The 9264-nt window shown below is 39.9% G+C and overlaps 1 non-coding gene across 1 annotated transcript; it reads right to left on the reverse strand.

Annotated features, from left to right (window-relative positions):
• Nucleotides 1-666: 666 nt before the first annotated feature.
• Nucleotides 667-740, reverse strand: TRNAW-CCA (transfer RNA tryptophan (anticodon CCA)). Its single transcript has one exon. It is a non-coding gene; the product is annotated as a tRNA-Trp (tRNA).
• Between the last annotated feature and the right edge of the window lie 8524 nt (nucleotides 741-9264).

The raw sequence follows: 9264 nt of genomic DNA on the forward strand, positions 1-9264 counted from the left end.
ATTACTACACAATTGGTATTTATTTTATAGGTGGGGATTTAGTTTTTACTTTTTTTTATAACAGAATATCTTTTTATTGTATATTCCTTCTATGTTTGTTGATAACACCATTATCAGATATTCAATGCTAACTTTGTATCTATTTATTGAAACCATTTTTTCTACTCCTAAAGAATAAATTGAGGTAATTACCTGACAAAAATATGTATCAATCATTGTTTCTTTTTATTGATTTCTTCCATGCTTACTATAATTAGTTATTTTGGTTTTTATTAGTTTTTCTTATTTTCACCTCAGTCTTATTCATTGGGTTAAGTAGTATAGAACATATTTGAAATAGAAAATAACCTCAATAGGAATCAAGATTCCAAGTCAATTTGAGGTACTATGTAGATTATCTATTAACCCTTACATATTCTTTTTCATAATAAAAAAAATATGATTGAAGTTTTTTTATTCAAAATTGTGTTAGGTCTAATTCCTATAACTTTGGCTAGATTATTTGTAACTGCATATTTATAGTACCGATGCGGTGATAAATTGGATATTTGATTTAGAACCATATTATGAACGGGTCACCTAGTGATTCTGAGGGATCAGATTCCATTAGCTTTTTCAGTCTAAGTGACAAGAAGATCAATCAGAAAAAAGAAAAAAACACAGGATCATGCTCTGTAGGATTTGAACCTATGACATCAAGTTTTGGAGACCTGTGTTCTACCTAACTGAACTAAGAGCACTTTTTCTTTTTCTTTTTTTCTTGAAAGAAAATATTATTTCGATGTTTCATTGAATTAAATAACTATCACTCAAATGCCAAAACCATTCTGAGACCAAAAATCTCCCCCTTTGACATGAGTGTCAAAAACACTTAACAAAACATTATTGATCTGACCTTATGAGTTCATTAATCATTCTACTCTACATATGTACACAATTTCAAAATTTGTTCAAAATACCTTATATCTTCCCCTGAGATGATTGTGCCTTGTCTATTCCTATAACCAAAATTATGTACTAAATGTACTTGATATTCTTTGCCTTTGCCCTATTTCTATAATCTGTACCTATGTGTTGAGTTGTTCTATCTTTTGGCTATCTACAATCTTTCCCGCTTTATTATTCAAAAGAATGAATGAAAGAATGTAATCAAAATGCTTAGTATTCTCCCCCTTAGTTATATCTTCCTTATTATTTCTCCCCCAAAACATCATATATATCTTATCTCATCTATCTTATCTCCCTTATTGTTATTTCTCCCCTTTTTAAAACTTAAGTCAAAGGGTTCTAAGAAGTAAGACCATATTTAGCCAAAAATGTATTGTTTACCTCCATTGTCATTTTCAGAGTTGCATCCCAGTTTTTCAAAGCAATTATAAGTGACTTATGTTGAATGGTAGTCTCTACAACAAGATGTACAAGCTCATCAAGTGTAGAAAGATTAGGATCTTTCTTTAGAACATTCTTTGCATAGACTTGCTCATTGTGTAGGACCTCCAAATGTGGGGTTATGGAGGATTGAATCTACATTAATTTGTTGTTAATATTGGCCTCTTCACTTGTAAGTGTAGTTAACTCATTTAGGGTGTGAAGCAATTGGGTGAAACGCTTCTCACTTTGAGTTGGATCTCTTGGTAGTTGCCTATTAGAAATCTTTAGATTTTTCTCCAAGCTCAATATCCTCTAGCCTATCTCTTGTGTGAAATTGGGAAAATCACACTGCTTTTTGTATAGTGAGAAAATGTTCTCAAGTATAGTTTTGACCTTTTCAATCAATTTGGCCAATTCAACATGTTGAAGTGCTATGCCACTAGATATTTTCTCATTTACTTTTCCTTGAAACTTCCTTTCAGACCATTCCATGAGTTTGACATTTTTGTCTTGATCTTCACTTGTCACTATGTTAATTATATCTAATAATTGTTCCATTATAGGTTTTGACTCATCTAGTGACTACAAGCTGAAGGCATCCATAAAGATGTCCTCTATCTGAAGTAGTTCTTTCTTGTGCTTGTACTCCTTTTTGAGTATTTCTTGTTTCTTTCTTCTATCCAATGCATTCAATATAATCTCTCTAATCTATTCAATACTAATAGTCTTAGAGTCATAGGAAGGTATGACTATTTCTTCATCTAACTCAAGGCATCCATAGTGAAGTACCCTAGTAACCTTTGTAGAACTTGAGCCTAGTGTGGAGATTAGCAAATGTATCATCTCAATGCTCAACTTTTGAAGAATTTTTGTAGGAGTGCCTTTTTTTGGTAACTCTATCAATGTTTGAATGGCATCATGCTCCTCATTTTTTGATTTGTCCTCCTTTTCCTCATCAAACTTCCCTTGATAAATGACAACAAATTGAGGTGTACTTGTTGATTGTACTATAGGATCAGATGTAGCAATCTATCATATTTTCTATGTTGTTGTGTCCTTTCGATCTTCTACACTTGGCATCTAAATGGTGTCAACTATTACTATTGCAATTGGTGGTGGGAGGATTAGGATTTGAGTGCTAGTAGCTATAGAGATGAAAGGTTGTTCTTGTGGATTCACCTTGTCTCTTGAGGAGTTAGCTATTGCATTTTGTAGCTCATCTACACTAACCAATATAGGATTTGTGCATAACTTGGCTTTCTATGTTGATTGGTCAAGGATCTTGGAGAGATCCTCTGCAGTTAGGGGAATGATGTTCTGACATGATTTTTCAGTAACATCCTTGACTATTATAGTGTCTGCAGGTGTGATGGTTACATGAGGAGGGCTAGTAGGTGCCAATTGTGTGTCTTGCACACTTTGTTTCTCTTGCTATTTTTGCTTAGCTATTGCCATGTCTTCTCCCTTTTGTGTTTCCTCCTCCCTTTTTTAATTTTCATCTTCCTCTTTCTTCTCTTCTTCTCCTTTCTTCTCTTCTTCTCATTTTGTTGTTGTCTCCTCTTCTACCTTCTCTTTTGTTTTCTTTTCCTCCTCCACTACTTTAGCTTCCTTTTCCTTCTCACTAGATTTAGCCTTATTTACATCCTTATTCTATCCCTCTTTATCTTTATCATCAATCAATTTGTATATTGACTTCCACAATTTTGTGGATTTATTTGCTACATCCTCAATCTCATTTTATAGGATGTTGAAGGCCCTATATTTAGGTGCAAATTTGCAACCATGTTTCTTAGTAACCTTACTTATTTGACCTCTTGTTAGATCAGGCATCACTTGTGCTAAGGTGGATTCTCTGATCTCCTTCTACATTTTGAGACAATAATGCCATTTGTTTTTAACTATCTCATATAGCTCCCTAGGCATGGTATTGTCTAGCTCTAGAGGTGTGTTCTTAAATTTAGCCATCATGGCATATACAAATTCCTCTATTTTTTTTTGTTCTTCTCTATTTAACTTGTTAAATTCAAGGCTTTTCAAATTAATCAAATCTACATTCTTAATATTTTCAAAAATTTTATTTATGGTAGATCTGGGAGGATAGCTTACCACTCTAAATTGGTTGATATCCTCTAATTTTGTTCTCTCCTCATCATCAAAATCTGGCTATGCAACATACTTTCTTCTTTTCTTTTGCACTTCACTAGCCTATTCAGTCACCTTCTTGTTCTCTTTTGTTTCCTCCTCGGCATTTTGTGTTGATGCACTTGTGGTAGCTCTAGTTACTATTACCTCTGGTTTTGTTGCCAAAAGATTTAAATTCAAATCTGTGGCCCGTTCAACGGTTAGCCAAAAAATTGTTATTTTAATGACCTGACTCACCAAGGTTCTGTGACCGTCAGATTTTAGATAGATCGACGGTAGGCGCGATCTCTTCACCTAAAGTTTCACGGGAGATAGTATCAGCGACATCGCGCCCGATTGACATGTGTTTGGTGGGCCCTGCGGGTGGGTCACAATGGAGGGTGGGTCGGGAAAGTTTTCTGGCGCTGCAGGCACTATGGCGCTATCGCACGCCAACCGAAAAATCTCCATGGTGACATAGCGCCCGGTGGAGATGCTCACGTTGGTGGGTGGGTCACGTTACCGAAAAAATGTTGCGATGATCGGATAAAGTTTGGCAGGCCAGAGAAAATAATGGCGAGAACTTCAGACAAATATTGGGCCCCATCGCATACCTCATCTGCCCAATTGGCAGAGCCCGTGTCACGACAGCGAATCAAAAAGAACCATGCACAGATAGGGACACGTCATCGGTTGGGCGCTATGGTGCTATGGAAATTTAACCTTGATTTTCCCATAGCGACATGGCGCCTGGTCAACACGTGGTCACCCTGTGAGGCCAAGTCGCAAGATTGCCCAGTAATGTTCCGATGGGCCAGTGAGGAACCACCGTGGGTGACCAAGTGGAGTCTCTATCAGTATGGTTGGCACAGTCAAGATTTGCGATCTCCACCGTCAGATTTGATTGCATCAACGGATGGCACCATCTCACTATGGAGGAGATGCGTAGATATTATCATGGCGACATAGTGCTCATCTGCCGCGTGGCCATTCTACGGATCAAGTCTCGGGTTCACCAATCGGATGATGCCATGTTAGGACACTGCAACCATGGGCCTAGTAGTTTTCAAGGAAGGATGGTGAGTGAAGTATGATGTTGCTCTAATCGTCAGATCTGCAAGATCTACGGCTGGTGCTATCTCGCCATCAAGAGCTGCCCAGACTTTAGCATCAGCGACATAGCGCCCATGCGCCACGTGTCCTGGCGGGGCTATGTTCCATGCCGTCAGAAGCAGATAGGGTGGGGTAATTGATGAACCAATAGGGGGATGCCACGTGTTGGCAGGCTCGGTGAATCAATAGGAATGGAGGGTTACAGAAGGTCAGGTTCTCCACCGTCAAATTTAAAGAGATCAACGGTAGGCGCCATGTCACCTTAGTGAAGCTGCAGGATTTTTACCATGGCGACATCGCGCCTGATTGACACATGTCGATGGGGTCAGGTCTCGTCGGATGCATCATCGAGGTGGCACCGATTAGGATGGGGCCCAGTCACAAGAAAGAGAGTCCGCGGTGAATCAGAGACAACCAAGTGTGCCGAGTCAGAATATAGATGTGTTGAGGGGCCAAATTTCCTGATACAATCAGTGCATTAAGAGGTGGATTCTCCACCATCAGATCTGTAAGAATCTAGGGTCGGCGCTATCTCGCCATGGAGGAACTGCATGGATTTTATAATAGCGAGTTAGCACTCAGAAGACACGTGTCCTCGCGTTTCAGTTTTCAACATGGAAATTAGCTGACGGCCAGCGGTTAGGTGATAAGGTGGTGCGGTTAGTTCAATGAAGGTGGTCAACCGCAGAAGGACTCTCCAAGTGGCAAGACAAAGGATTACAATTGGCCCGCGTGGCCTAGTCGACTTATAGGGAATCGGGTCGACTGATAGGCTTGGATGATTCATGAACCAAAATGCAAAGGCGATCGACGTATCTTGCGATCTGGTCTTTGCGATCATTTCTGACCTACCAGGAATGAATGTAGGACATAAGGACACTCCACCCATCTGGTCGATCCATCTACCATGTCAGGGAATTTTGTGGCACCATTTCTATCTTCTCCAGGCTCTTCTCAGAAGAAATGAGATTTCTCGGTATGCAGGCTAGGATTTCAATCCAGATCCCTGATTGGATTCTCTAGACAGGAAATTAATGCCAGTAGGTAAGGAGTGAATGTAATGCAGAAATTTTTAGTTGTGCCTGAATCTATAAAGGCAATTTTTTGATCTGTTCTGAAGGTCGATTCTTCCTAATTTTCTCTGCTACTGCTTGCAGACTTGCAGTGTAAAACCCCTTTATCTCTAAACCGTGTAATAGCCTGTATTATCTCTTTTAGCCATCAGTGTGAATGTGCATCACTTTGCCTCCTATTGGTGTATTGTTGAGATCAACGATTTGCATACTGTATCTATCTTTGGCCTATCGGATAATACATAAGTGAAAGCTGCTTTTCGTAGTGTCATTCGATTGGTTTCTTCTGATCTGTATGTGATTACTGATCGATATAAGTCTGGATGTGTATGACCTTTGCATGTTATTTTGGTTTTGTAGTATATACATGGGCAGGAATGAATCTGAACACTCTATCTTGGTGCATCACTGCTTTAGATTAGACTAGGTAGGTTTGCTTTGACGCTCTCTTTCTCCCTTTCCCTTCTGAGAATAGATAGGTGCGCCTTGATAGTAAGAGGAAGTCGGCCTTCTCTGGAGACTCAACCTCGTAGTTCAAGTCCCACAACTTGGAGGTTGTTTCCATGTTTCACTAGGTTGTCCTCGCGCATAGGCCTTGGACAAGGGTGCAAACCTATGTGACAACAGTTTTTGGCATGCCCGGTGGGACAATATCAGAAGATTTCATGTCTACTAGTGTCAAAAGAAGAAAGAGTTTCTGAGATTAATGCTAAAGAAGTAGTGCTGGCTTTAGTATTCAAGCCTTCAAGAGGCTGATTCATCAAGTACTTGGCAACTCTGAGTGTCAACAAATCTGGTTTCAAGCCAAAGTTGCAGAAATTCATGCCCAGAGCTGAAACAAGGGCGTCTTCTAGAGGTAATTTTCAATATCAAGAACTCTCACTTTCAAGTCCTAGAAGAAGGAGGGCTAGAACTTCATTATCACCAGTTAGAGGTGGAGTAACAATCAACATACCTATGAGATCTATCTCTACTCCTCCTACTGTCTGAACTCAGCCTAGATTGCCATCAGCACTCATCAATAGAACACTTGTTTATATGGCACAACCAAGAGTTCACCCTTTTGCCACCTTTAATGGTGGAAGTCCTCTGTTGTTAGTCCAAAGACATGATATACCAGTAGTTGCACTAAAAAGCATACCTGATTTTACTGGTGAAACTTCTATTTCCCCCCTAGAGCATATCCAAGAGGTAGCGAATGTCTGCAATATTCATGGTATTACAGAAGATGATGTTGCTGTCAGACTTCTAGGTTCATCTTTAAAAGGAAAAGCATTACAGTGGTATAGAAGCTTAGCTGATGGTTCCATAACTGATTGGGATGGACTAGGAGCAGGATTATGCAAACATTTTGAGGATAAGAGTGACCATTTGTCACTATTGGAGCAGCTGACTACAATAAAAAGAGCCCCCCATGAATGTATGACTAATTTTAATTACAGATTCCAAAAGACATGGGATAGAATACCTACTATAGTGAAACCTACCCCTGGTAATGCCTTCTTGCATTACCTTAGAGCTTTTAATAGTGATATTTCCACTACAATCCAAACTATGGGAGGAGATACATTACCTAACGCTTATGAGACAGCCATAAAAGCTGAGAATATTCTAATACAAGGAGGGAAGTTGGCCCCAAGGCCTCCTATGCCTTTCTTTCCTAATGTCCCCAACCACCAACCAGCAATAGCCCCTCTCCCTACAATCTCTTCATCGCAAGCCCTTACTCCAGTTCCCCAAGCTTCCACATCCTCAAACGGAATAGATGAACTCAAGGAAATGCTCCAAGGCCTAGTATTGAATGCAGATAAAAGAGAAAAGACCCTGGATAAAAAAATTACAAGAGCAGGGGAGGGAGTTGAAGGACCAAGGGAATAGACTAGAGGATAGTTTTTTTCTAATACAAAAGATGAGTAACAAGGTGGTGGCCTTAGAAAGACAGCAGGCTCAAGGTGGCAAGCCTCCCCAATTGCAATATCAGGCTCCAAGTGGTGGTAGGCCTCCTAATCAGTGGAATAGCTCTTTTGATCAGAATAGGTAGAATAGTCATGCTTCTACTTCAAGCTTAAATCAGAATAGAGCTATAGTCCCTCAAAATAACTTGGCCCAAGACCAAGATTTTTGCCCCTCATGCAACTATTCTTATACCTACTGCTTGTGTCAAAAAGCAGAATCTTATTTGGCCCTAACTGTCCAGGAGTTCACAGTAAAGAAACCACACAAAGAAGATCATCCCAAGGAGGCCCCATGTGTTCAGAGGCAGGGTGGTTGCTCTTTTATGAATCACCAAATGGAGGAACATTGTAATGTAAACTAGGACTCCGTTGCTCATAACACAAGAAGCAAGAAGAGAGCTATGGAACATGTTGCTCCTCCTTCTCCTAAGCAGGCCTCAACTTCAAGTGTTATACCTAACACACAAATAGAAAATGAGCAGACGAACACTTCACAACAGCAAAAGCAAGGTCCAAGAAATGAGGATGCAAGTGATCCCTTTGTTGCCCCATCTCAACCTCTTATAAGTGCAGCCCCCAAAGTTTCTACCAAAATTCCTAGTGCACCATTGAGTGTGGTAGAGCAAATGAAGAAGACCAATGTAAACATTTCCATGTGGGATGCTGTTGCTACCATACCAATACAGAGGAAGATGCTGCAGCAAGAATTGGAAAGGATTGAGCGCAAGGATCAGTCATCTACCATGGAGAGTGCCACTAGTTTAGTACAACCAGCAGGAGATGTGAAGGCAAATAAAAAGGTTAGACCTCCTCCATTTTATGTTTCTCAGATTATAGGGGGCAAATTAGTCCATACTTGCATGATAGATTTAGGGGCTAGCAGCTCAGTAATGCCTAGGTGTGTTGCTGATGCTTTAGGGATGAAATATGAGCCCATTGTTAAGGATGTGTTACAATTAGATGGGAGTACTATCAAAATCGTAGGCATCCTTAGAAGTGTGGAAATGGCCCTACATGCATGCCCTGGTTGTACTGTGATTCAAGACATATCTGTGGCTGAGGTTAAGCCCTATTTTGCCATCTGTCTTTTGAGAGACTTCACTACTCAAATTGGTGGATTCATATCTACTGATTGGTCTTACATGTCATTTAAGACCAGATATGGGGCCAATGCTTCAATAAGAGTAGAACCTCAAGCCCTTCACCACACTAAACCCTACACTCCCAATTTCATCAATATGAATTGCCCTATCCTAGAGGTGAATGAAAATGACATAGTAAATGAGCCTATCACTTCCATAGTAGAGATTCTTGATTTCTTCCTGGATGAGTGGGCAAATACATGTCAGTTTGAACCTATGTCGGAAACCCTTGAGACAGGCCTTAGTACATATTGCATAATAGAGAAGGAGGTTCAAGTTCCTAGTCTTGTTAGGACTAATGATGACATAAATGGAGTATGGAGAATGTACTTTGATGGCTCAAGGAATAAAAATGGATTAGGGGCTGGTGTTATGTTGATCTCTCCTACACAAATAAGATACTACTTCTCCTTTAGGTTCCAATTCAGTTGTACCAATAATGTGGCCGAGTATGAATCGTTGATCCAAGGTCTCCTACTTGCCCAAAAG

This window comes from Cupressus sempervirens, chromosome 10, assembly GCF_028749045.1.
Source record: "Cupressus sempervirens isolate cs-2001-9-10 chromosome 10, ASM2874904v1, whole genome shotgun sequence".
In the NCBI taxonomy this organism is placed as follows: Eukaryota; Viridiplantae; Streptophyta; class Pinopsida; order Cupressales; family Cupressaceae; genus Cupressus; species Cupressus sempervirens.